This window comes from Poecile atricapillus, chromosome 4, assembly GCF_030490865.1.
Source record: "Poecile atricapillus isolate bPoeAtr1 chromosome 4, bPoeAtr1.hap1, whole genome shotgun sequence".
Classification (NCBI taxonomy): Eukaryota; Metazoa; Chordata; class Aves; order Passeriformes; family Paridae; genus Poecile; species Poecile atricapillus.
In genome coordinates, this window is record NC_081252.1 from 33,529,266 (window position 1) to 33,554,497 (window position 25,232).

The following is a 25,232-nucleotide window of genomic DNA, read 5'->3' on the forward strand; positions in this document are numbered from 1 at the left end:
AAGAGAGAAAGCTGAAAAGCCAGGCCTTGATACTTCATCACAGGCCTTGTGATGAAGAGAGCTGTGGGAGTGAATCAGTAAGAAAGGAGAAACTCTGAAAAGGCCTCAAAGCTCAGGATATGGAAGCATGGCTTTCATGGAGGTGCATGCAATGTGGCTGTGGTATGCAACAAAAGATTACCTCCTGAATTTTTTGTAGAAAACAATGCAGGTGCGTTGGAAATAAGGTCCAGGCTCAATAATCAAAATAATTAAAGTAATCATATACTGTGATCACACAGTGGACCTTGGCAGAGATTTACATGTTAAAAATACTAGAAGAGAGCTCTGCTAAAATAATGGTTTTGGTGTGAGTAGCACAGACTGAGTAAGAAATCTGGGTAAAAGTAGAGGCAGTGTATGTTATGTACCTGGGTGTCAGCTGATGGAGCTGTGAAATTGCAATTCTGTGCAATCAGAATTCAATGAGATGTCATTGAAGAACGTGCCTAGTACGTCTCACTGTGAAGAAAAACTTGCAAACGTGAACGGAGCACGTTCCGCGATGCAGCGCTTTGTGCCAGAACTCTCGTGCAGCCTGGCAGCACAAGCCAGAGAGCTGCGATACGAGGTGCGAACTCCAGCATCTGCTTCTGCACGGAGTTCAGCTCCTTTATCAGAGCAGAGGGGAGAGAAACGACTTGTGCCAAGACTACAGGGAATGTAATGTGATTGGATTGCTTTAATTTGACCCCAGAAGACGATCTTAAAATTAGGAGCTGTCAGGGCATTTAATACAATATGCCTAAAACACAGGGTGAAATACAGGACTGGAGAAAAGCAGAAAGCTGAAAAACACAAATGGATGCTTGTAAATCACTGACATAAAATGGTACAGGAGCCCACACAAGCAAATAGTAAAAGCTGGGTGGAATATAACAAGAAGTAGGGTGCCTTTGGGAGTGCAAGAGAGGGAGGAGTAGATGCTGAGAGAATTAATCAGAAAGGTCAGAGAAAAAACAGTGAAATCCAAAAAGATGGCATGGTTTTTAAGGAGGAATTTAGTTATTTCCAAAGCAAAAAAGAGCTCAAAGAGCCTGAGGCTTGAAGCACAAAGCATGATATTTATGCAGGGAGTTATTTTAAAACACTTGATGAGACAGATTTTGGTGGCAGACAGGCCTCACAGCCAAACTAGAGGCATAAGAAAGTAGGACAGAGCTGGGATGAAATGGGATCAGCAGCTGTAAGCAGAGTATTCAATTAACTAGGAACAATTCAATTCAAACAACAAAGGAGAGAGGAACTTGGGCAGACAGGTGGGAACAGAGATGACTGAGGCAAGATCAGAAGGAGCTTATATTTCAGGGAGTATCCACTCCATGCAATACCTCTGTTGTCTCTGTGTTAAGATCAGTAAACTGACAGAGAAGCATTTGCTTCTGTGCTGCATTACCTTTCCTTGAATGGTGGGGGGACAGACAAGGAGAGCACAGCGTGGTGCTGAAGAGAAGGGAGACTTTAACACCTCCACGTTTGACAGCAGTAACTTGCTATATCCAACTTGGTTGTCTCACAGAACCTTACTCTAAGGTGCTTCTGTTGCGACTCTGCTCTTTCCAGGAGATCGGGACCCAAAGAGCAAGCAGTTTAAGATGAAGGCGAAGAGAAGCAATCATAGGAGGATCAATAAAGGTTGAGGGGTCAGGTCAAGAAGGTCAGGGTGAGACATTTGTGACAGAGAAGTGAGAAATGCCACTGTCAGCAAATAAAGCAGATAAAGCATGCTAGGAAGGATGAGAATAAGAAAAAGGATGGAGAGAATTAAAATTAGAGACTTGGCAAGTGAAATTTCTGTACAGTGAATATGAACTGAATGTAATTTAGAGGTTTTTTGTTTGCTTGTATGTTCGACTGACCTAAAAGAAACAGTGCATTGGAGATGCCTGCAGGCTCCCTATAAGTGTTTGTTTGAATACACAGCAAATACGTGCTTTTCCTGAAATGATCTATTGTTTTTTGTTTTTCCTTCCACCTTAACGCCTAGTAGTAAACCGTCAAGTCTGAGCCCTTCCCAATCAGTCCCTCTTGTTCCCCTGCCTAAGAATGAAACACAGTATCTTGAACACCCAGAATGCGAAGAAGGAGCTAATCATTGGCTCGCATTGTGGCTGGCAGGGCAGGCCCGCCTCTTTGGCTTGTGCTGACAAGCTGTTTATGTTTGTGCACGGCCACCCTTTAACTCAGCCGCCCGATGGCCGAAATGGGACCGACTGTCTGAATGCTGCAGGGAGCTAAATCTTCTCATCAGAGGCACGGGGAATTTCAGCCTCTCATTCTCCCGCCTGGACTCTATGGAACACTAGTAAGTAGCCTTCTGTCTTGTTGTGGCTTTTCTCCTAAGACTGAGAGCATGTTTTAGCAAGGCAGGTAGGTGCTGTCATTCACAGAGGCAGTATTAAAGCATTTTCCTCTGTCTGAAGTAAAAAGAGCAGCTACTTTGTATGCCGTGCCATGACTGCAAGGATCACACGATTTCAATGTCAAATGAGACCTTCCTGGAAAGCAAAGGGAAGAAGTTAATAAGGACACAATCCATTTAAACTTACTAAGTTGGGGTTTATACATATATATACACATACATACATACACTTCATTTAATCTGCATCTAGTTCTTTTTTTTAGATGCATTTACAGTATTTGATTATCCAGTCTCATTTTAAACAGCAGCAATTTTTGCAAGGTCATGAGTAGTGTGGTTTGGAAAAGTGTGAAATGGCTGGAAATGAGATACTATAAAATGAATGCTCCCCAAAATGTTGGTAGGTGCTGTAATGTTTGAAGATATATACCTAGCCGTAGGAAGTCGTGGTCAGAGATTTCAGTCCTCTTTTTTGACTGGCAATTTTTATTAGGAACTATTCACAGCTCCACAGAGCAAAAGACTGTAGAGATGGCATGAGCATGACTTCTTGTATCTTTAGTATGCCCTCTCTAATTTTCAGAATTTGAAAGCAAATATTGCCTGTTTGGATAGTATTATTCAACTTACACCTGCACTGCATATACTGATGGACTTTTTCGACTTTCTCTTTTACCATTTACACCAGCAAAGAAAGTCCTAATGTCACTGTCAGAGCTGGCCACCATGCAGAATCTCAGAACTAGTCTGCTGCTCAAGTTTGGGCAAGTCTGGGTGTAGATTTCATGTGGTAACTGAGGCTCAGGCTGTGAGTCCAAGATACCTGAGGGGGCGAAAGGTGGCTGTCACTGTAAATACGCGTGTTCATTATTCCTCTATTTAAAATCACAGGAAAGTAAGTTGCAATCAGATCTTCATTAGCCTTGACTCATGCCAAAAAAAAAATTAAAAGCAAATCCAAAGCAAGGTCTGATGCCATGTTCCTTTCAGCTTGTTTTGCTCGCCCCCTGTGGATGTACGCAATAGGGGAATACTCTGGGGGTTGTGCCTTTGTCTCTGATGTGCTGCTTGTGTTTAAGGGCTGTGCATGGCTTCCACAGACAGCCCTGGTTGCAGCCCGTAAACTTTTGGCTCAACAATCCTACTTACCTATGGGGATCTTGACTGCATCATTCAGTGAGTTGTGGATTGTAGAGGGCCAGTCAAGCAATATTATATTTAGAAAGCAGTGGCTAAGAGACAGCTAGACAGAAACTTTCTAATAACACCAATCAAATTACAGGCAGCTGTTGTACTTAGTACATTTTAAGTAGGTCTTGATGCTGATGGTTGTTCAGCTCTGAGTCTGAGCTTTCTCTACAGCAGTGCAGTGCATGTGTGGTAGTGTATGAATTAAAGCTAATTACTGCAATAAGCTGCTTCTGTGCCAGGCTGTGAATACAAGCCAGAGTGTTTCAGTCAGTTGCACTAAGCAGCAGATAGATACTAAGCCTTGATTAGTAAAGATGGTTTTTGTCTATGAAATAAGAAAGCAGGATCTCAGTACTTAAATGAAAGCCATGAGATACACCACACACCTAGGAATTGTTGCTGTGCCCTCACAGTACATAGTTAGGAGTAATCAATATGCTCAACACATTGTCTCTTGACTAAAGAAAAAAATCCTTTGCACATCACGAGCTCAGCACAACATGGCTGGCTCTGAAGGGACAGACTCTGCCTGTTTGATTTGCATCAGGGTAAACGGCAGAAAATTAAAATTGATTTTTTTTTTCCCTCCCAGAGAGATAATTTTGAAGATGTATTTACAGGGCTTGCTAAAACAAGGCGCTGAATCAACATCCTTCATAAAAGAAGTGTTCTGAACTGAATGAGTTATAATTGCACTTTTTGATTCTGAGCTGGTAGGCAGTTTGTGAAAACAAAGTTATTTACTAATACTCATTAACAAAGCTTTCAGATGGCCTGAGAAGCAGAGAAGCGTATCATGCTCAATCTACAAAAGAAGGAGATAAAATCTGCAAGGAAGCTGGAAATAGAACTGCTTACTGTGGTTAATTTTCTTCCTCTAGTTCTGTAGGTCCATTTGCCAGCACTTTCCTGTGGCTGAGTATTTAGTCTGCAAGCATACTTGTAATATAGCTATTGTTCAGTTGTTCAGAACTTAATAAAAGTTATTATTTGGGGTTGATGGAAACCCCGACCTTTTACCAATATTTCCTAAATATACTCATGATTACTAGATTATTAGATCCACTATATTTCCTTTACATTGTCTTTGGGAATGTCAGACCAGCTCCCAAAATGCATCAATATCTTGGGAAGGAACAGCTCTGTAGATAACTAAGAATTTTGAGTTATTGGAGCTCTAATTAATGACACTGGGCATTTGAATTTTTAGTGAAAGCAGAAGGCTTTAAGGGTACTTCATGCTTTATTATTAGCAGCTGCTCTGCTGATATGTCCTATATGCTTTGCACACATCATTTAAGGTTATGATAAAGGAGAGGCTGTGAGTGAAATATTGGATATGTCTCCCTCCCATCAGCTGTTTGAGTCTGACCAGGAAACTGAACTGTCAGGTAACAGCAAAAAGTCTGAGGGTCTAAAAGACGCTATGGCAGCCTTCTGTCAGGTTTGGATAGATTTCCTTGTAAAATCACTCACTGTCAGAACTCAGGTCTCCATAGGGATAAAGGCTGAGATTTGCCTCCTCAGCCTTCTTGGGTAAGTTGTTCTCTCTCTTAAATGTGAACCCTCTGACTGATATCCTCCATTTTCACCCATGCCTATGAAAAGTTTTAAAATCTTTCACTGTGGGGTTTTTGTTTGTTTGTTTGTTTTTTCCTTCCCAGATCCCTTTTCCTAGGTATTAGATGTTAGGTAAGGGATGTTGTTGCCACTAAAGTGGAATGTACTGTTTGGTTCTAAAAAAATGAAAAATGCTAAGCATGCAGCCTTTTCTATTAAAAAAGCAGCAGAGTTGTATTATCCAGACGTCACTTGTACATTAAGAGCAGAAGGTCTTCCTCTAATGTGTGCATTTTATTTTGATGGTGTTACCTGGAGAAGTAAAGAAAAGGAAAGAATCTTAGGAAAGGAAAGGATTGCTAGGCAGGTTATAAGTGCAAAATTCACCCCCAGAGAATAGAGGAAGTATCTCAACCAGGTATTTGCCACAGGTCTTGTTCTGTAGGGTGGTCTGCCTGAAATATAATGGAAAACTTGGGTCAGGACAGAGAAAAAAGGGATTACTTCCTACCTTCCTTGCCTGTGACAGAGAGTGACTGGCAGAAGCTAAGCTGTCTTCAGGTCTATGCTGCTTTCAAATCATTAGTATCTACCAGTTTCCACTGATTCCTTTGACTCGTCTCCCTCCTGTCTGACATATCTGCCCTCTGTGCAAGCCAGCAACGCCGAAAGAAACAATCTTCAGTGGCATCCCAGCACCTGCACTGGCTATGCACTGCTCTCATGCTGGGAAGATGTCTCCTTGGACTCCATTGGCAAGCCCTAAACTTCCTTCTTACTGGAATTAGTGGCTTACAGAACAGGCTCTCTGCAGTGCTGCTTTGCTTTAATAGTGTGTAAAAGGCACAGTTGTGCAAGCTACCTTCTCTTAGAGTATAGACAGGACTGGTATATTAATTGTAGCCTCCAGATGGCTTATTTCTCTCTCTAGCTCATCTCTCTCTGGCTCAGAAAGCAAATTGTATCCCAGCATGTGCTCAAGTAGGCAAGAAATACTATAGATGCCATGGTTTCTTCATCCATGAAGATGCTTTTAAATATTTCCATTTCCTTCTTTTTGCCTGTGTAGTTGCCCAAAGGTTTAAGAAATCAGAAATTTTAGCTTATAGCATAAAATGTCCTTAATTAAGAGGGTAGCTTGCTGTGTTCTTCTTCGCTGCTGTCTAAAAAAAATTATCACAGCTGTCATCAGCCTTTTCCTCTTATCACTGCTCGTTCACAGCATGTGAAACTGAGAAGCATTGTATCCGTTAACATTCAAGGAGTATGCTGCAGTTTCTGTCACAAAATGAAATCATACTGTGGTTTGTTTTCTTCTTGGCATCTTCTAATGCAGCATCTTCAGTTGACACTACCTAATGCTCTCTAATGTAATCACCTAATGTACTGTCAAAAGTTAATATTTCTTATACTAATATCCTGGCATGCAATTCTGCAGGTCTTACACTGGCAAAACTGTTGCTGAAGGCAATAAAGAGGCTGGTTACTTAAGAACTGAAATGGGACTGTGAGAATTATTATATTTTCCCATATGTGTGGTTTAATTTCTGCTTCTGACTGGGATGTTTAATTTTAGCATGATGCCTTTGGCCTTCTTTTCAATTAGTTTTCGAATGTGTAAGAGCAAGTTGATAAGTATTTGATGAGGTTAATATCAACTCCAGCATTGCAGGAGCTGAACTTTCAGCACTTTTCAGACGTTGCTTTCATGAGACCATTGGTGTAAAGAAATGTGTCCTTTTCTCTGTATGAAATGTCTCCCTGTAATTTTCTCCTGATACCCACTCTTCTCTATCACTTTGAAATCTATACTCATATACACTTTGGGATCCAGAGCTACATCAAAACATTTCCTTGGATCATACTGTCTACAGAAAATGTTACACTGTCACATTCCAATAAACAGATGGGAAAATGTGAGCCAGGGCTAATGTGGCTCTGGCTGCAAAAGAGGGGATGCAAGATTGGGAAGAGATGGTCATGAGGATGGAGCAGGGACAGCATCTTTTATACCCATGCAGGTATGCAGGTAAGGATAGTTTCAGTAGAGAAAGCCTTGTTCCCTACTTGCCTGAAAGTTCTGCTCAGCTTCAAGCCTGTCAGCCTTTGATTCTGGCTTGTAGTGTCTTCTGGCCTCAGGCCCCTCATCCTTAGTGCAAGTGTCCAGCTCATGCCTATGTAGGGAGTGCATGTAGCTTTTCCCTGTCATCCATGCCCCTTGCCTTACTCACACAGTTCACAGCCTCTTCATGTTTCTGCCACAACTCTTTTCCTATCCTAGAGGCACCTTTTTTCCCTGGCCTCCCATGTCCCATCCTCCTGAACCTCTGTGTTCTGTGCCACTTAAGATGTTTGTTCTCCCTGCCTCTCAGTCCTTAAGAGCTTTCCCAGAGCTCTTGCCTCCTTGCTGTATTCTCTTCTTATTCTGTCTTCCTCACTGCAGCCCAGTGTTTGCAGTCTGAGAGACAGGGGGCTCTTTGTTCTCCCCTGGAGTCTCAAGTTCTTCAGTGCAAAGGTCTCAACATACTTTCTTTCTCCTCTTTATTGCACTTGGTGGCAGGAAAGTAGGACAGGTCCAGGGTAAACCAGGCATGTACTAGTTTTTTGTATGCTGTAAAGGGGGATAGCTCCAGGCAAGGTCAGAGAAAAGACAAAGCCAAGAAATATATAAGCATGGTATTTTTATTTTTTCTTAGAAAATGTAGCCCTTTCTATTTTTCTTGGCAAACAAAGTGTCCAGTGTTCAACAAATATCTTGTGAACCAACCTCAGGCCCAGAGCTGCTTTTGAACTGTTTGCTGTGATTCTTCATGTGCTCATTTCTTTGTGTTACCAGTCACATGGTAACATTTCTGATTCTTGGATGAATGATGTTTTCAAACAAAAAGAGGGATTTGAACACATTACTTTTGGTTCAGAACTTTTCATGAATGCAGACATATGAAAATGTCTTACATCAGTGTTTCCTGGATACTTGCTTTTGAAAGGAAATGTGCATGAATGGAAGTTTGTGAAAAACAGTAATACTGAGAGAGTACAATTTTACAGGAGCCAGGGCTGTTGGTTAATTTCTCAGAGTAACAAACTGTGATTCAGAGCAGTGCAGAGCAGAAGCGTGAGCCTGGCACAGGCTGAATGTATGACTATATTTAAGGGACGTAGTTGCCACAAAAGTGTGACTGAAGACCTTGAAGTAGTATTACAGTCAGGAGAAGTGTGGGGCTTACCTGCTGTTACACAGTATATTTCTGTAAGAAGCTTGAGCATTTGGTGGCAGTTGTCTTTCTTCCCCTGCTCCAGTCCATAATGTCTGCAGCACTCAGTGGACACCTGTGAGCTAATTCACCTCTCTCAAGTAGCATAAAATAGATGCATTTTTTTTCACAGGGCAGTTTTCTGTCAGGCAATGAACTCCATCTGTTCACTGGGAGTCCAACAAGTTCCCCAGTGTCAGGTAAGAAGTGTGAGGGTGCACTCAGAGGGGAACAGGGGCCTTTGAAAACAGTCTAATATTTGTATTTTGAAATTATGTTCTTCTAATATTTGACCTTCCCTGATGAAAACCACTGGGGCATGTGCATTGCATAGTGTTGCTGACTTGTTACTTAAAGGATATGAAGTATCCAGCCATTAACTCCCGTTCTGCAGACTTGCGGGTAGGAAAAAGGAATCATCATTTCATCTCACTTAGAAGGGAGAAGGCTGTGTAAGTCTCCATCACCAATGTGCTCAGAATGAGCTCATGTGCCCCAGGCAAGCTCAGATCCCTGCAGTCACAGATGTGAGACCTGATGGGAAAAGTGGTTTTGTTATGTTTATTCTCTTTTTCTATTTTTTTTCTTTATTCTATTTATTTTCTTTTTCCTGGGGACAGCCAGGAGCGACTGCATGCAGCAGTGAAAAGAGAAGCAGCCGTGGGGCTTTGTCCAATGATGACATCAAGGTTGTAACGCATCGTGGTTTTGTTTGAGCTCTATTTTTTCTTTCTGTGGAAGAGAAGTGATACATTATAAAGCAAAATACATACATCATGAAAAAACAACCAAAAGCACTGAAAGAGCCCCATTCTCATCTAAGAGTTGGAGCAGGCAGCAAAGGATTATCACATGATATCTCTTTAGAAGATCAGCTAACAATTATGTGCCTTTCTGGAGAGGGACAGATTTTTGCTGAGCTCAGGTCACTGGGCACCAAGCTGAAGTGCTATGATAAAATATTTGAGGCCAAACCTACTGAATGCATGTTTAACATTTGAACCCAGACCCAAGGCAGCTGTTCCATATGCTGGCTTTAAAATGCTGGTGATAAAATGATTCATAATGTCACAGCTAATTTGTCTTTTAAAAATGAGTTATTGTCAAAATCTACATTATTTTATTTCATTAAGTGAACTGAAGCTTCACCTTGAACGCCTCCAGAGGTAGTTTTGTCTCAGTTTATCAGACCTGAGGTTTTTCAGTCAGTACAAAGCTTGCCAGCTTGTTTGCATCAGAAGACTCATCTAAAACTTGAGTTCTAGATAGCAGACTAGAAAACTGCATAAACATATTTAAAGTCCTACACCAAGTGGTCTAGTGTTAAAACCAAAGGTGAATGTATACCTGTGGTGAGATCCAGGCCTGTCAATCTACCATCCTGAGCTTCTATCATTTAGGTAGTTTCAAAGATTCAAATTAAATGACAGGTGAATCCTCCACCAAACCTTTCACTGGGCACTTTCTCAGTATTTAAGCTGCAAAAAAAACTGGTTGAAAAACAGATTGCTTTCAACTATACCTTTGCAATGCAGTGCTCCCAACACAACCACACTAGACTAGATGGGAGCAGAGTTCAGACGTCTCTAGAGATACATATTCTGCCACCTCCTGTGCATCACAACCTGTCCATCACTGACTGAGGAGGGACACTTTTCCCTTACTTTAAGGAACATACAGTGGCATTTGAAAAAAACCTTTCAAGCATCTACATATAAAGATATATAATCAGCATAATCAGTATCTAAGCTGCATTCTACTCCTCTCTTGTCCTACTAATAGAGCTAACATAGTTGATCTTGGTGAAAAATTTATATAGAAAATAATAGGGTAGTTATGTAGCCGGCATTTGAAAATATCCTAAATGGAAGCAACCATTTTTCTGAGAAGAAAAATTGCTCCTAGAAAGTTGTTTTTTTTCTGTCTGATCTGTTCTTTGTTGCAGTCTTTCCTATATGAAGCTTTCTAGAGTAAATTTTCTCACCATCAAAGTGAAGAATATCTTCCATCTCCATTTCTTGAGAAAGCCAAGATCCCTGTGCTCAGTAGGAATATGGTGCTTGACTGCCCCAAAATTCACAGAGACAAAGTGTCAGAATGTGAGCATCAAATGATGCCGTAGATCCAGGCATCAGTGAGGGGACACACAGCTGGCCTGCCTGGAGACAGGAGCTATGTATGGACAGTAGGATACTGGTATCTCATAGGGATGAGAAAAAAGAGGAAATGAAAAATACAAAAAGAGGTAAAGTTAGTGAGTAAGAATGATCCCCAGAGCCTGGAAAATGAAAAGTTATTTAAAGTTGATCTACTGTTTTTGAATCTTGAATTTTCTTGAGGTTTTCTTGAGGAATTGGTATTTGTGAAAGCTACCTTTGATGTAAATGGACTGGTTTTTTTGAGAGAACAAATCCATTGAAGACCACCTGAGACATCAGTGTGAATTAATGCATTTGCTCCTTTGGGGGAAAACACAGTCAGCAAAAGCATCACAAAAAAAAAAAAAGTGGCTATTTCCACTTACTCTTCTCTTTATTACTGTGTCTCACTAAGAAAATCATTCTTATTCCAAAGATAACACTCTTTCAGCTTGTCCTTGTACCATGGGGAGAGACCTGTGTGCCCAGAAAATTACACACAAGGACGACTCTGTTGTGGCCCATGAGATAATTTCTGTCCCCAAACTTTAAGTCTGCTCTACAAGGATCAGATTCTTTGGTATCATGGAAAATAATTCATTAGAACATGAGGTAGTCAATTCACCCCACTTGCTTACTAAGTGGGAGAATAACAACTGTTACCAAACCCTGATTATTGCTTTTTCAAAAAGTACTATTTTTTGCTTCAGCTGACATCTGTGTATTTTGTGTGTTTTGCTGCTTACTACCTTAACAGAAGAGAGGAAAAATACTAAAATGTAGGCAAAGTTGTCCAACTTTGGCAGCAACTGAGCTGTAGGGCACATGGAATCTATTCTCATAGACTTCTTGTTTGTGTGGGGTGCCCTGGTGTGTAATAATACAGCTGAGTTCATGTGTAGCCTTTTACATTGGATCACTGGGTTGTATTTCACTCACCTGGACAGCTGCCTTTTTTCACAAAAGCTGAAGGAATATAATACCTTTGGGATCTCTACCTGGTGTGACTGAAATTATTCAATGGGTTATACAACTGCTGGAAGGAATTGTGACAGCACAGGCAAAAATAAACACTAAAAATAAATTCATAATTTCCTTCTTTGCTTCTACTGAATAGAGAGCATTGTTTTTTGGGTTTGGTGTTTTTTTGTTGCTGTCGTTTGCTTGTTTGTTTGTTGGGATTTTTTTAATCATTCATCTGCTTTTGGCTTTAACAGTCCTGTTGTTTCAGCCCTGGATCCAGGTACAAATGAGTAGACAATCAGCACAGTCCTGATTGTGCCAAGATGAAAAACTGAGCAAGTGACAAGGCTCAGGACTTTTAGACAGAGCGTTTACAATGGTGTTTTTATTTTGTTAATGACTCACTGTACTGATTCACCGATGCTCTAGTGAAAGCTGCCTTGTTCAGAGAGTCTCATTGTTCAAGCAGAGTAAGATTATTCCCAGTAGAAAAGCTTGAAAAAGTCCTCTGCTAAAACTAACAACTAAATAAAATTTGTTGTTTTGTTATTTTAAAGAACATACAGATAACAACAACAGCAACTTTAATTTTAAGCAATGGGAAAACATTTTTTATCCACCATAAATTTTTTTTCTTGATTTTATGTTGGGAAAAGAACCTTCTTCAGTCCTGACACAAAAGCCATGAAGTATCCAAAAATACAGGTGACTCTTTAAGCCTTTGGTACTTGAAAATAATCAGGGCACTAGACCTTTAAGTAGATGAAAATAGGGGCTGAAGGAGACTTGGGGGCTTTGAGTCATGGACTTTCATGGGGTGCATATCAAAACTTTGTTTCTGCTACTTTTGGTAAAATGTTCATTCTGGTAATGAATGGCCTGAGCCATCCTAGAAGTTCCTTATTCAGCAACAGTCCACTGGCTGTGAGTTTCCTTAGTAGAAAAAAAAACCCCACCAAAACAAAACAAAACTTACCAACACATTAGATTTGCTTCCCACCTGGAAGCATTTAGAGGATGTAAGGGGATCAGCATTCACTTCCTTGTTTATAAAAACCAGGTTATTCTAAATGACTTGCTAAACTGTTGAACGATTTGATGTAATGCACTGGATTTTCCTGTCCCTTTCCAGGGAGGCTGTTTGTGCTGGGAGCGAGGGAGGGCTGCAGGGTCGGTTCGCTCCACAGCGGGGAGTGTGGGGACCCGGCTGCGGCTTTCCTGAGTGCTGGGTGGTGCTCTGGGCTGCTGGACGCTGCCTGGGGGAGCAGTCAGGCATCTGCAGCCGGGAGACCATCCCGGCAATGGGGCCAGCTGTTTATTTTCAAAGCCTTTGTACCTCAGGTTACTTGTAAGGCTGATGCTTGGGGAGTTCTGCTAAAACTGGACCGTGTACGTTCACTGGTTTGCCTGTAATTTGCAGTTTATGAAAACCAGATGGATGACTGGGTGCTTTGCAAGTTAGGGTAGGAATGGGATCTTCTGACATTAGAGCAGCTTTTACAGAAAACATCGAGTTAAGAAGATTCAGGCTCAAGCTAGATTGCTTCTTCCCTCCCCCCCACTTTTGTCTATTTTTACTGCATCATTGGTATGTGTCCAAGCAAAGTCGGCCATATCATTCGGAAATACAAGGGGATAAACTTTTGACTTTCAGATCTCTTCAGGCTGAGAGACTCCAGAGTAAGTGGACTGGGAGAGAGAATTAAAAGGAGGGATTTCTTTAGTTGAACTTCTTTGGTTGTCTGCCGACAGCAGGGTAAAATAACGAAGAAACTGCAGCAGACCTTTCCCACTGTCTTTCTAAATAATGTAAGTTACCCTTTCGCACTCATCTCTAAATGTTTGTGTGCTTTTTCTGCTTTCCAGTATTTTGTGAGAGCAGTGGTTTTACAGCCAGTGAGCTTTTGCCAGGAGCTCTGCTGTGTGAATGAGTAAATTGCTTTGTCGTTCTTTTTCTTTTTAAAGTCAGGGTGGTAGCGGGGAAGCCGAGCAGTTTGACACCGCCTTTCTTTGACAGTCGTGTTAGCTCGGCTTTAGATGGCTGTCGAAACCTTTAAACCTTTTCAGTGTTTGTGCAGAAATTTGTTTGTAGCTGGCAAAAGACAATAGCAAATGTTTTGATTGAACTGTGCATGTCAGGCTCGCCGTAAATGCAGGCGTTTCAAAGGGGACTGTGTGATGCTATGTAAAGAAGACAGGATGTGACAAGGGAAAACAAATGTTTCCTGCTCTTTAATATTTAAAGGAAATAATTGAAACAGAACCAAGGAGTTTGCTTAGGAAAGAAATAGTGATGTTTATTCAAAGCAAAATAATGACTCTGTAAATCTGAGAGGACAATACCATGGTCTAATTAGGAAAGAGAGTTTACATTTTACAGTGGTTCATTTATTGAAGCTGAAAGTTGGCATTAAAGTTACCATATTCTGTTGTGCTTTTGTGAAGTGTAACTTGAGCTATTACCTTCATAGCTCTCCATAGGTTATTGAGGTAGGTTGATTACTCTCCTTCTAGTTAATTTTGCCATTTTCAAAATGCAGTCTAGGCAGACTGTCAGGCAGATTGATAGGTTTAGGTAAAAACAAGGGGTATAATTATAAATAATATACCAGGTAATATACTAAGAATAAAACAAGAAATAGACCAAGAAAATCAACCTGAACTCAAACATTCCTCAGGCCAAAGCAGTGACATAGATGTTCATTTACAGGGGGACAAATGAGAAAATTGTTGTGAAACTACAATGGCTAAATAAATATTTCTTAGATAAGGATGTGGCTTAAGAAATGTTGCTTTCTGTTCTAGCCTTGGATTTTTTGTTTTTGTGGGCAAGGGATTAATTATCTAGATAATAGTGTGTGGCCAACTATTATCCAATAATCAGTAGTTTTTTTCCTCAAAATTCCACATTGCTGCTTGTGTGAAAACAAATTACATTGACTAACAATACTAATGAGAGCTTCTAGACAATGTGAATATTTTTAATAAACTTGGGAATATAAACAGTAGGGCTTGAAAAGCATATTAAAAGGTTTGTTTTGTTCAAATCTGTATAAACTTGTTTATTTTCAAGTTAGTCCCATAATTTTCTGGATGATGTCTAAAGCATGGAGTGCTTATAGAGAGAAAGTACCAGAAAGCTACTGTACCTAGTCTTGGGACTGCCTTGACCTGCTCGCAAACAAAGGCAGCAGAAAGAGGAGGTTGTTCCCTGTTTCCAGAGAGTTTGGGGGAGGAATCAATCTGTTAGCTGCTGACAAAATTAAATAAGGCTTCTGTGCTTTGGCCCTCATCCAGAACTGCTTACGATAAACTGAAGGTTTCCTCAAACTTCTCAGTAAAGCATTTGACAAACTGGACTGAGTGGTGAAGACACTCCCATGTCTGATCTGGACCTGCAGTGCCCACAATTTGGTTATAAAGAACAGGTTTGTGTTTTCTTCATGGAGGGTTCATTTCAGTTCTTGAGATTCATCCTTTTCATGAGAAATGGCTTTGATAGGCCCTGAATAATTACATCTTTCTTCAGGGAGAAGGCTAAACAGAACTTTAGTTCAAGGAGCATCTCTAACATATGCTGCTTGAGGGCCAGAAGGAAACATTAACTGGGTTTTTTGACAAAACCAATTCTAGATTTGATTATAGGGTTTCTGGGAAGAAGGAAGGATTAAAATCATGGAAACAATTATTTTAGTCAGCTGGAAAAGATCTTTTGATTTATTTATGTAAATTGTAAAGGAAGAGAGTAAATGTATCATTCTGGACACAGAATAAAAATTAGAAGTACATATCCATTTAAGGCTTTGGGGGAGTAGTGGGGGTATGTATGTATTAAAAGTTCACCTTTTTCATGGCATCGATTTTTGATGAAGTCTTGCGTTTGAGGCTAGATTTGAGACAAGCAGTGTCCATGGTCTGAATTCTGCTATGTCCAGCAGCATGCACAATGTTTGGAACGTTAGACCCTACCTGGACGAAGATGATAATTCTGCTGGGGGATTTCCCTAGCCCATGATACTATTCTTTCTCTGGCAATCCTGGTTTTAGCTTGAAGCTCAGGTTGTTTACTGGAAAATCCCAGATAATTGGTGCTTGAAGCTATCATGAAAGCAATTCTGGGCCTGTCTTTGCCTGATAATGGAATTTCATTAATTCATAACAAAACTAGAATTTGGACAGCTTATGTAAACACAAAATGCTCCTGATTCCTTTGAGGAAAACTGAGGAATTAAATTAACCGAAAAGGTACTGGGTGTTCTAATCCAGAGAACAAAGTGTTGTACATTACTATACTGAAGCTGAAATTTAGTCATCTGCATAAAGTATTAAACATACACAGTTTTGCAGAAACATGTAATACTGTGTCTAGACACATGAGCTATTTTTATAAAAACAAAGGCACAATGCATAGTAGGTTATGATAAATCCTTGAGCCACATGTAAAAGCGTTAGATTTGATCTGCTGGCAAGCATCTTGTCTCATCAGAATTAAATGTGTCTGAAGATACAAGTGTAGCTAGTTTGAACAATTTTTTTATACACAGCAGCAAGCATATATTACTGCAAATAATAAGTTCAGTTTATAAAAAATGTTCCTCAATACAATGACATTGTATAAGGGAATAACGCTTTAAATTTAATTAGTTGTTTTATGGACAATGCAGTATTCTGTATTATAAAATGCCACTAATTCCAAAGCCCTAAAAATTTTCTTGTGGAATTCTGCCCATCCATATTTTGCAGGGTAACATAAATGAACTTGCCTTTTTCAGTTATTGAAGAAATTTAGTGACCGGCAGATTGCAATCTACAGTTGCAAATGCTACACTTGGCTGACACCTTCAACCAAAATTATAATTATCAATAATTATATGCTATTACCAGAGATGGCAGGTTGTGGTTGTGTTTTCTGTAATGTTTCCTGGTGAAAAACAAAGGAGGGAGAGCTAACCATGTGAAATGCATGGCATGAGCTGTTAAAAAAAAAGCTAGACTGAAAAGAAAAATCAGTATTTATTGAAAGAAATCAATATTGGAAATGAAATAATGACTGTTTAGATGTTTTTAAAATACTAAACGGAAAAGAACAGGGCTTACCAGTCACATAAATTGACTTCACCTCTTTATATCTCCATTTTTGATAAGTTGTTTTTCAAGACATGCTCTTTCTGTTAGAATTGGACTTGCTCTTCTATTTGTAATGTGACATGAATGGATTGCAGGCAGTCCCTTGCTGTGCTGTAAGATTTGTATTAACATATCTGTAAAGGAAAGAGCTGCTTGGTTGCAAACACTTAACAAATGAAATTTGGAAGTATTCCTGTTTTGTGCACAAGATCTCTTTTTCTTCCTTTTTGTTTTTGATTAACTGAAATAAACATTGCCTTCCACTGAACAAAACTCAGGCTGACCTTTGGAGAAATGAAAATGGCATTTCATGTCAAACTTTCTGAATGGTTTTATTTCTATAAAGACCATGTCTTAATTCTGTGGTTTAAATAGATAAATATTTCTTGTATAAATTGTGACATTAAAGGCATTTGCCTTTGTTTTCTACCACAGACTGTCTAAACATTTTCTGTCCACAATCTGTAGACATATTGCATGTCACTCCTTCTAATAATTGGTGTGGCTGGTTATATGGATTTGGCATTACTTATTTTGAAAGGTGAATTTATCTGGAAGTCAGTAATTTAGATTGATCAGAAATAACAGTATATAACTGGAATACCATGCAGTGAAACAAATGACATAACATGTCACTAATGTTCTGTGTGGGGACAGCCAAGGACTGAGTCTGCTGAGAAGTCTGTTGGCAACCAGGCAGCCTTCCTACTTGCTAGCTGGACTTTAGGGCAAATCCTATTCAAAAGGAAAAACTGAAATTGGAAATGCAAATGAAATAGAGTTCTTGTGGTGCTGACCAGGTAGATGTTGGCTGGCCCTATCCATCTGGCCACTGTCTAGTTGCACTAGGGTTAAAAGAGGCACAGCTAAATTAAGAAGAGTCTAATCATAGACGTGAAAAATGTTAGCAGCATGTATTCTGGCCCTTCTTACATTACATATTGACCCTGCTAACACAAGCATCAAAAGAAACTCATGCTGAGATGGCCGTAATGGTTTATTGTTAAATATTAAATCTAGGTGGTAGTAACTTAAGAATATGCCCTGCCACTAGGAGAAGAGGAATTACTTAAAAATATACTGTAATCACGTATATACTTAATGTTCCCCTGGAACAATTCCAAACAACTCTGCTTTTTGTGGTCAGTATTTTTGCTCATGTGTAAAAGTATTCTTCATTCTGTCTCACTTTAAAATCATCTGAATATTATCAGTTTTGGATGAATTGTAGGAGTGGTTAATTAGGTGGATGGTGGTCTTCAGTCCTTATGCCAAGGTGGATGCTCTTTGTGAAAGAGACAAGGATTGAAGTAGATGCAATTACTTTTGATCAGGTTTTAAATGCTCGAAATGAATGTTCAGCAATTTGCTTGCTTCTAATCCAGTATGGATTTATTTGTCTTAGTGTTATTAGTCTGCCTAAACATGTGTATGATCAGTTTATGTATGGGTGACTTTCTGTTCTTTTGTCAAGGAAAGCTATTTGTTTTGTGCTGCCATGAGCTTCTGTTCTTGATTTTTTTTCTTGTCGTCCTGGAAACAAAGAGTGACAGAGAGAATCAGTTTTTTGGGTTTTGTTTTTTTAAAATGGGTTTTGAATGCTAGTTTTGAGGATACTCCTTCAGCGAATGTGTAATTTGGAAATTTGTCATGCCTGGACTGATGGCTTAAAAAAATTTTAGTCCATGGGAGTATTTATACTGCCTCCTTCTACATCAAAATTCATCAGATCCTGGTTATTTGTGAGCTTGAAGGTGTGTAATATCTACCAGTGTGCTTTCTGAAGTGCTCAGGAGTTGATTTAGCAAGGGAAGAACAGTATCCAAATTATTTTGAGCTACATGACTCTGAATAGTACGAAAACATCAAAGTGTAAAATGCTTCTGCATCTTTAGCAGGACAAAAGCCCTCCAAAGTAGTGACAGAATCTTCAGCAAATATGCTTGAAACAATTACTTACAGAAGAAAAACAAATTGCACTCAAAAAGATTGTGCTGAACTTTGAAATATTCTTGAAACGATCCCAACAACTGTGGGTTTTGTGTGCCTCTGAATGTGTTAAGCTCTGTAGTGGTCCTTGGAGAGACAGTATGTGTCCCATATTTAGCCCCAACCATATTTGGCCCATGATCTGTACTATTAGAGGACCTGTATATTCTGTGAGAAATGGGACTTCCAAAAGCACACGTGTCAGCAGTTTCCATGATGTCTTCAGGGCTCCCTGGTTCTTCTGAGAACAGCTGTAAGTTTCAAATACTGTAAATCCCTCTACTTAAAAATTCCTCAGGAACTAAAATGACCCCCAGGAATGAAAATGCAGGACTGAGGAACAAGCCATTTACAGCATACATAAACTTCTGAAGAGGAAACGCTGCCATGTTTCTCCACATTCACACAGTTTTTTTATATGGTTTTGCTTTTTCTGTTCTTTCTCCAGTGAGGAAACAGAATTCATGAAATTCCCTTCTACAACTTTCTCTCCTGTAATCCCTCTATTGGTGGAAGTGTTAATGTAAACCTTCAGGGATTAACTCCTCCCACAAGATAAACTTCTGCAGGTGCTGGTTTGTTTTGTTTCTGGTTTGTTTTTTGTTGGTTTTTTTTAAATCTTGAAAGCAGATTTAATTTGATACCTAGAATTCAAGTAATTGCACTGTGCTGAAGTTAGGAAACCTAGGGCCAAAATGTCAGGTAGAGACACAGATAATTTCATAGTGTCTGAGGTTTTTTTTTTTTGTTTGGAGTGTTACTCTGACACAACACTATGATATGGGTTAATATGTGGTCTTTCCAAAGTGCTTTTAAGTTTTACTGGATGCTCTTCAAAGAACTGGTTCTTCTCTTATTACCTAATTCTTAGTCTGCTCTGATTAGTTCTGGGAGCAACTGGATTTCATGCACCTCAGCTCAGAAAACAAAAGAAAGATAAAATTAAGTATTGCACCATGAAGATTTCGTTCTATTTATCAAATAAGCAGTGATAACTTCTTGTCTTGTATCTAAAACAGCTGGAAATAAATTTTGATTGTAAAATACAAACATGCTCTGAGATACTTAGTTCCTAATTAATGACAAATAATTTTTCATTCACTTACAAAAATAATCCTTTACTTAAAATCTCTCAGTGGAGCTAAGTGCAACCCTTTATTACACAGAAAAATAAGACATTAAGTATTGGAGGATTGTTCTATAAGAATTGCACAGGTTCTATGTAGGCAGAGAATCCCCTCATCCTTTAGCTCCCTCATTCTAATTAGATTTTCTATTCCATCCTATGAAACTTAGTAAAAAAACAGACTAGATTAGATGATGCAAAAATGTTTGTGTGTATTAAGGTGGATTTGAAAAAAAAAAAAAAAAAGTAGTTCCATTTCCTCTATTGGCACAGTTTAAAATTTTTGTTTGTCTTATTAGAAGCTGACATATTACACAGTCTTGAATACAATTAATTGTAAAAGCAAGAAGATTTCTTCCCATAAGTAACTTTTGGGATGGGTTTTTATCTATGTTCCTGAATGGTGGCCTTTATCCTCTGAACAACAATCATTGCTTCACCTCTGGGATGTGCACCTGCAGAAGGCTTGCTCTGAAGATGTGTGCCATGTGAGGGGACCTCTGATGATGAAGGTGTGCAGCTTTTAAATGTGAAGAACCAGGACAGTGATCAAGGCATAATTTCCCCAAGCTCTATGGCATTGTTTAATACATTGATAATACAGAGTACCTATGCAGAGAAACCAGAAAAAGGAAATACCACTGAAAGTCTCTTCTTTTTTTTTTTTTTTTTTTCTCCTTAAGGATGAAGTGAATTTGAAATGGTAAGAGGAAGGAGGAAAAGACGTGCTAGGTTATTATTGTATTCACTATAAAAGGGTTGTCTGCTCGGGGTGATGATTGGTCATTCACCATCGTTGGGAGTTTTGTTTGTATGACTTGAAATGGGTGTACCTGCTAAGGGTACTCTGTGACCCTGCGTGGTGTTCCTCATGCAACAGTGAAGTAATAAGGCAGATGTCTGAGGGATTCATTTCACCTGACATCCCTAAGTGGCCTAGCTTTGCAAAGTGGTAAAAACAGCCCTGGAGAGCCATTCATGGCCATTAACTATGCCAAAAGGGAGTGGCTCCTGTGAAGTCTGCTCTGAGTAATTTGAAGGTTTGTCTGGGTCAAATCAAAAGCAAATCTAGCCTAGCCTTATAATTTGGATGACAGTAGAAGCCAGCAGAAGAGCACAAGAATGGATCAGAGATACCATGGTACTCTTCAGAATGATCTTCTATATCCAATGATTTGTGCTTCCAGTTCTGCTCCTGATAGTGGTGGTGTTGTTAATTCATTCACCCTGAATTTGTCCCACTCTCCTGGAATGTCTGTAAAATATTAGCAACTGTAGTATCCTGGACAATGGGTTTCACAGCTCACAGGGTAAAGAATTATCCAGCACATTACTGGTATCCGCTAAGAGGCTTCTCCTCTGTGGCCAGTAAAAAGGAATAGTAAAAAGCAACAGACAGAAATAGTGATGAAACAATACATTGTGAATAAAATATAACTCAAGAGGACAGCAGACTCTGCCTGCCAAAAACCTAATGACTACCGTTTCATCAACCTTCCAAAATAATTTAAGTTATTTGAAATGCATCCTAAGAGCTACTCACTGTGGAATCTGAGTTAGAGAAGTTCAGTACCTGAGGTAGGGCTGTCTCCATATCCTGTTTGTAACTTGTTTTCCACTAGGATTTCTCAGTTACTTGTAACATCAGTGCTTACACCTGGTTACTTTGCATACACCTCTCATGGGTTTTATCTCTTATGATGTATAGTCTGTTTCAGTAACAAAATGGTGCATTTTGTCACAGTCATCAGAAAGATTATTTCTTAAATCTCAGGTAGTTCTTATATCCCCTCACAGAGTTTGCAAAGGAAAGAGGATGCTAAGAGCTGCTGTTATTCCTGACTGCAAGAGTTTCATTTATATAAGCCACTGTCTTGCACCTCTTTCTTTACAAAGAAAATATTAATTGATTTTCTTATCTAAATTGATGGCTGGGTATGAAAACTTATTTTGTAGTGTAGAAAGTACTTAGTGTCAGATACAGTTAAATAGCAACAGTAACTGTGTTGGCCTTAAGATATGGCTACCTATGTTTGTACAGGAACTTGTGTGCCGTGTAGCAGGTGCCTATCAGAGTAGGATTCTGGTACTTGAAAGAGATCTCCAGGTGCTGTCGTCTCCAAATGATAATGTGGTTAATTTAAGACAATGTTGTTGTTATTTGTCCTGATACCAAGTTGGTTTTTTTTTCCAAGTGCTTTTTTTGTTGTTGTTGTTGTTGTTTAAACAGACAAATGCATTCACATAGTTATTACAGTTTTCTATACTGTCCTGTAATTTGCTTTTCATGTACACAAAAATGTACTGGTTTTCCTGTAAAGTAAAATGGATGTGTTTTCATGTAGAAATGAATCAGTTCAGCTTGGGAAAGTCTTAAAATTGTTCAGATGAGTGGTCCTGCTTTATTCCTTTTTCATTAGCTGTTGCATCCTAAGTTGTGATGCCAGTTGAAAAGACTGATATTCATGCAGAAGTGTATATACAAGGTCTCCTGAGAATGTAATTTTTGCAGAATTCTAACCTACATCAGAGCTGAGCATTTGCTTATAAGCAGCCTGGCAATGCCTCATAAGAACCTTTGGGCATCTGGCCTGAACCTGCAAGAGATGCCTAAGAGGAATCTTAGGAGATTTCTTTTTGGAGAGGAAGAGTAAAGGTACACAAAACCTTGTACATCAGGGAGGAGGCTTGAGTAAAACCTGGGCTGAGCAGAACTTTGTAGGACTATCTGGAGATCTGGTCACACAGGGATTTGATGGGGTTTGCAAGCAGGTAAAGCATGTTACTGTGACTGTCATAAAACTCTGCTGTGGAAGCACATGCTGGGAATTGATGCATTTCTGCAGGCAGGGTCCAAGGTGCAGAGAGCACTTAATCCCTGCTGTAGAAAGGTTTCAGATATTTCCAATAACAACAGTTCTTTAAATAGGAGTGCTGGCATGCAATCAGCAAATGAGTGTCCTTGCTGAGGACTGGAAGGACATGTTTACTGGGTGAAGTTCAGCCACTGGGTGTTTCCAAGTTCTGAACTGCTGGAGCTGACTGCTGGGAAGTCAAATAGAGTGTCCCTGTGAGTGTGGAGGTGGAGGACACAGTGTCACAGCTGGCATGCTTGAGCTCTGAGCACTTTAAGCTCCCACCAAGTCCTGTAGAGGGCTTTTTGCTATGGTTGTTTGGTCTGTTCAGCTCCTGTGCCCACAACCATTGTTAAACCCACAGAGCTCCTTTTGCCAAGGTTGTCCTGACATTGTTTCTCACTACTGCTGGTGCTGCCAGACTACCTGCTGCACACAGCTATGTGTTTACCTACTTGCTGTGAAAGTTCAGTGTTGCACTTTTGCCAACATAAAGAGCCTGCCTGGGTAAACTTCTGCCTGCCACTTAACACTTGAGCAAGGTTTTTGCTGAACCCAAGGACAATATACATGTTAAGACATTGCTGTATTTTTGAAAGATATTGTATTTTGAAAGATATTTGGTTCAGAGGAAGCCTTGGCAGATACAAAAGTTAACATCACTGCTGTGCTGTGGGCAAGAAAATGAGGTGGGTACTGTTCAACAGCTAAGGTAAATACGGAGGTGCAGCAACCAATATTTTGTATTTTAAACAATATAAGGGTTACAGATGATGTGAACCTGATTTCAGGCTACTCACATGCTGGAGAGGGGCTCTGCTCACTCCCTCCTTAGTCCTTATCCCAATATGTTTTTTTGTGATAAGAAGATGATAATTCCTTTCCTTTCTACCTCCATTTTTGCTTTTTTTAATACTCTTTTAACTCCTGTTTCTTGCTGTGAGACACCCAAGGTGGTTTGGGTTTCTTTACCTCCTAATTTGTGTTTCATATGTTATATTTGATGGGAAGTGGGAGTTTTGAAGGCTGCAAGAAAAATATTCTAAAGGGTTGGCACTCTCTGAAGTTAATTTTGTGAAGAAGTTACGTGGCATGTAGTGATTGCTGAATGCTGCTTTCTCCCTTGCTGATTTGAACTTCATGCTAGTTCACCAAAATCCTACTGTATTAAATGGAAACAACAGAGGAACTTTTTGGTGCTCATCAGAGAATGTGACTAAACTCCAGCACATGATGTCTGTTACCTCTCCTAAAGGAAGAGCCTCAGTGGGCATGCAGTGGGGCAAATCCAGTCTCAGGAGTGAGTGGAGGGTATGGTCTCTACAGTTTTCACCACACAGTTCAGTACCAAAAGCATTGAGCATTTTCTGCTTGCATTTTTTTTTCTCTCTTGCTCAGCAACTCTGAAGAAAATGCCTAGAGCATTTTTCAGCATATCTTATATCTAACAGTATATAGGAAAGACAAGGGACCTTTTTCCAAATGGATTCCTGATCAGCCTCCTTCTTTTCGGTCTATTGCCCATTTTCTTGCTCCTAGGAGTGTTAACAGTAATTAGTATGGAATCTTCATGGAGGACTTTTATTTCAAGTAGCATTTCACAGCAGATGTTTATGGGACCAGCAATGTTTTGATATGCAGTTTTAATTATTTGTCACTTCAGCTTGGTTTTACTTGAGCCTGTGTAGCTATGAAGGCTGAACAGAGATCTGTCAGTGTTCACAAAATAGGTAGACCTAGAGAGTCAAAAATGTACAACTGTAAGGGTGATAAGTCAGCAGGGTAGTTTTTTTTCCGTGGAGATGTCTGACTCATTGCTTTGGATGGCAAATATACAATTTAAAATTCTTTTACTTATATGGCTGGGTAACATCTAGTCCCTGAAATAATTACTTTGACATACCTCACTGCAGATTTTTTTAGGAGCTCACCTGAGAATATGACATTTTATTAAATATGGAAAGGGCCCTAAATTACAGTTCTGATGCTATAATTTAACCTGATACTTTTAACCTGTTATTTCCCTTGGTGTGTCTTTTTCATTCATTTCCTACCCCTTCTCTTTGAAATCTCATTTTTGAGAATTTGGCATATTTGGTTGAGGATTCATGGATGCCCATTCATGCATTGTCCTCGCATGTGCAGTAAATTTAGTGTGTTCCAGCTGTTTTGGAATTTCTTGCGCAAGGCCCTGACTCAAAATGAGGTCCTGAAAACCTCAGATGGACAAATAGCCTCTCAGTGGGTGATGTCTGTGTGATCATTCAAGCTCTAACCTGCCAGACTTGCCCCTTGGTGTGTGCAGTGAAGCCACCAGCAGGTCTCTTCTCCATCCAAGCACAGGACATCTGGGAGATGGGGTCTCTGGGGATAGAAGCAGGACGATTCACCTCCAGAGGGGAATGGAGAAGGGGTACTGCAGAGGCACAAGTCCTGGGGATGAAGAGAGAGAATAAATGTGGGTGTTAGATGCCAGTCATAACCTTCCCTGTACAAACTGGAGTATAAAGCATTAGTATGTTGATGTCTTAAGAGGTCCACCCATGCTTCAGGGGCTCATACTTTTGTAAGCTTTGATTACATGCTGGAGAAAGGAGGAAGAAAAAAGAATGAATCATTAAACATATA

At 39.7% G+C, this 25,232-nt stretch overlaps 1 protein-coding gene across 11 annotated transcripts in view; it reads left to right on the top strand.

Annotated features, from left to right (window-relative positions):
- The first annotated feature begins 2,197 nt into the window (after positions 1–2,197).
- Positions 2,198–25,232, top strand: part of TRIM2 (tripartite motif containing 2) — a 70,373-nt gene continuing 47,338 nt past the window's right edge. For 2 of the 11 annotated variants that reach the window (XM_058838015.1, XM_058838016.1), the window contains exons 1-4: positions 2,198–2,344; positions 8,540–8,606; positions 9,027–9,095; positions 19,072–19,192. The gene's annotated coding sequence lies outside the window, so the exon portion shown is untranslated. Of the gene's footprint in view, positions 2,345–8,539; positions 8,607–9,026; positions 9,096–12,717; positions 13,317–19,071; positions 19,193–25,232 lie in introns of those variants that run through there. The other 9 variants (XM_058838012.1, XM_058838018.1, XM_058838013.1 and 6 more) reach the window with 7 other exon arrangements.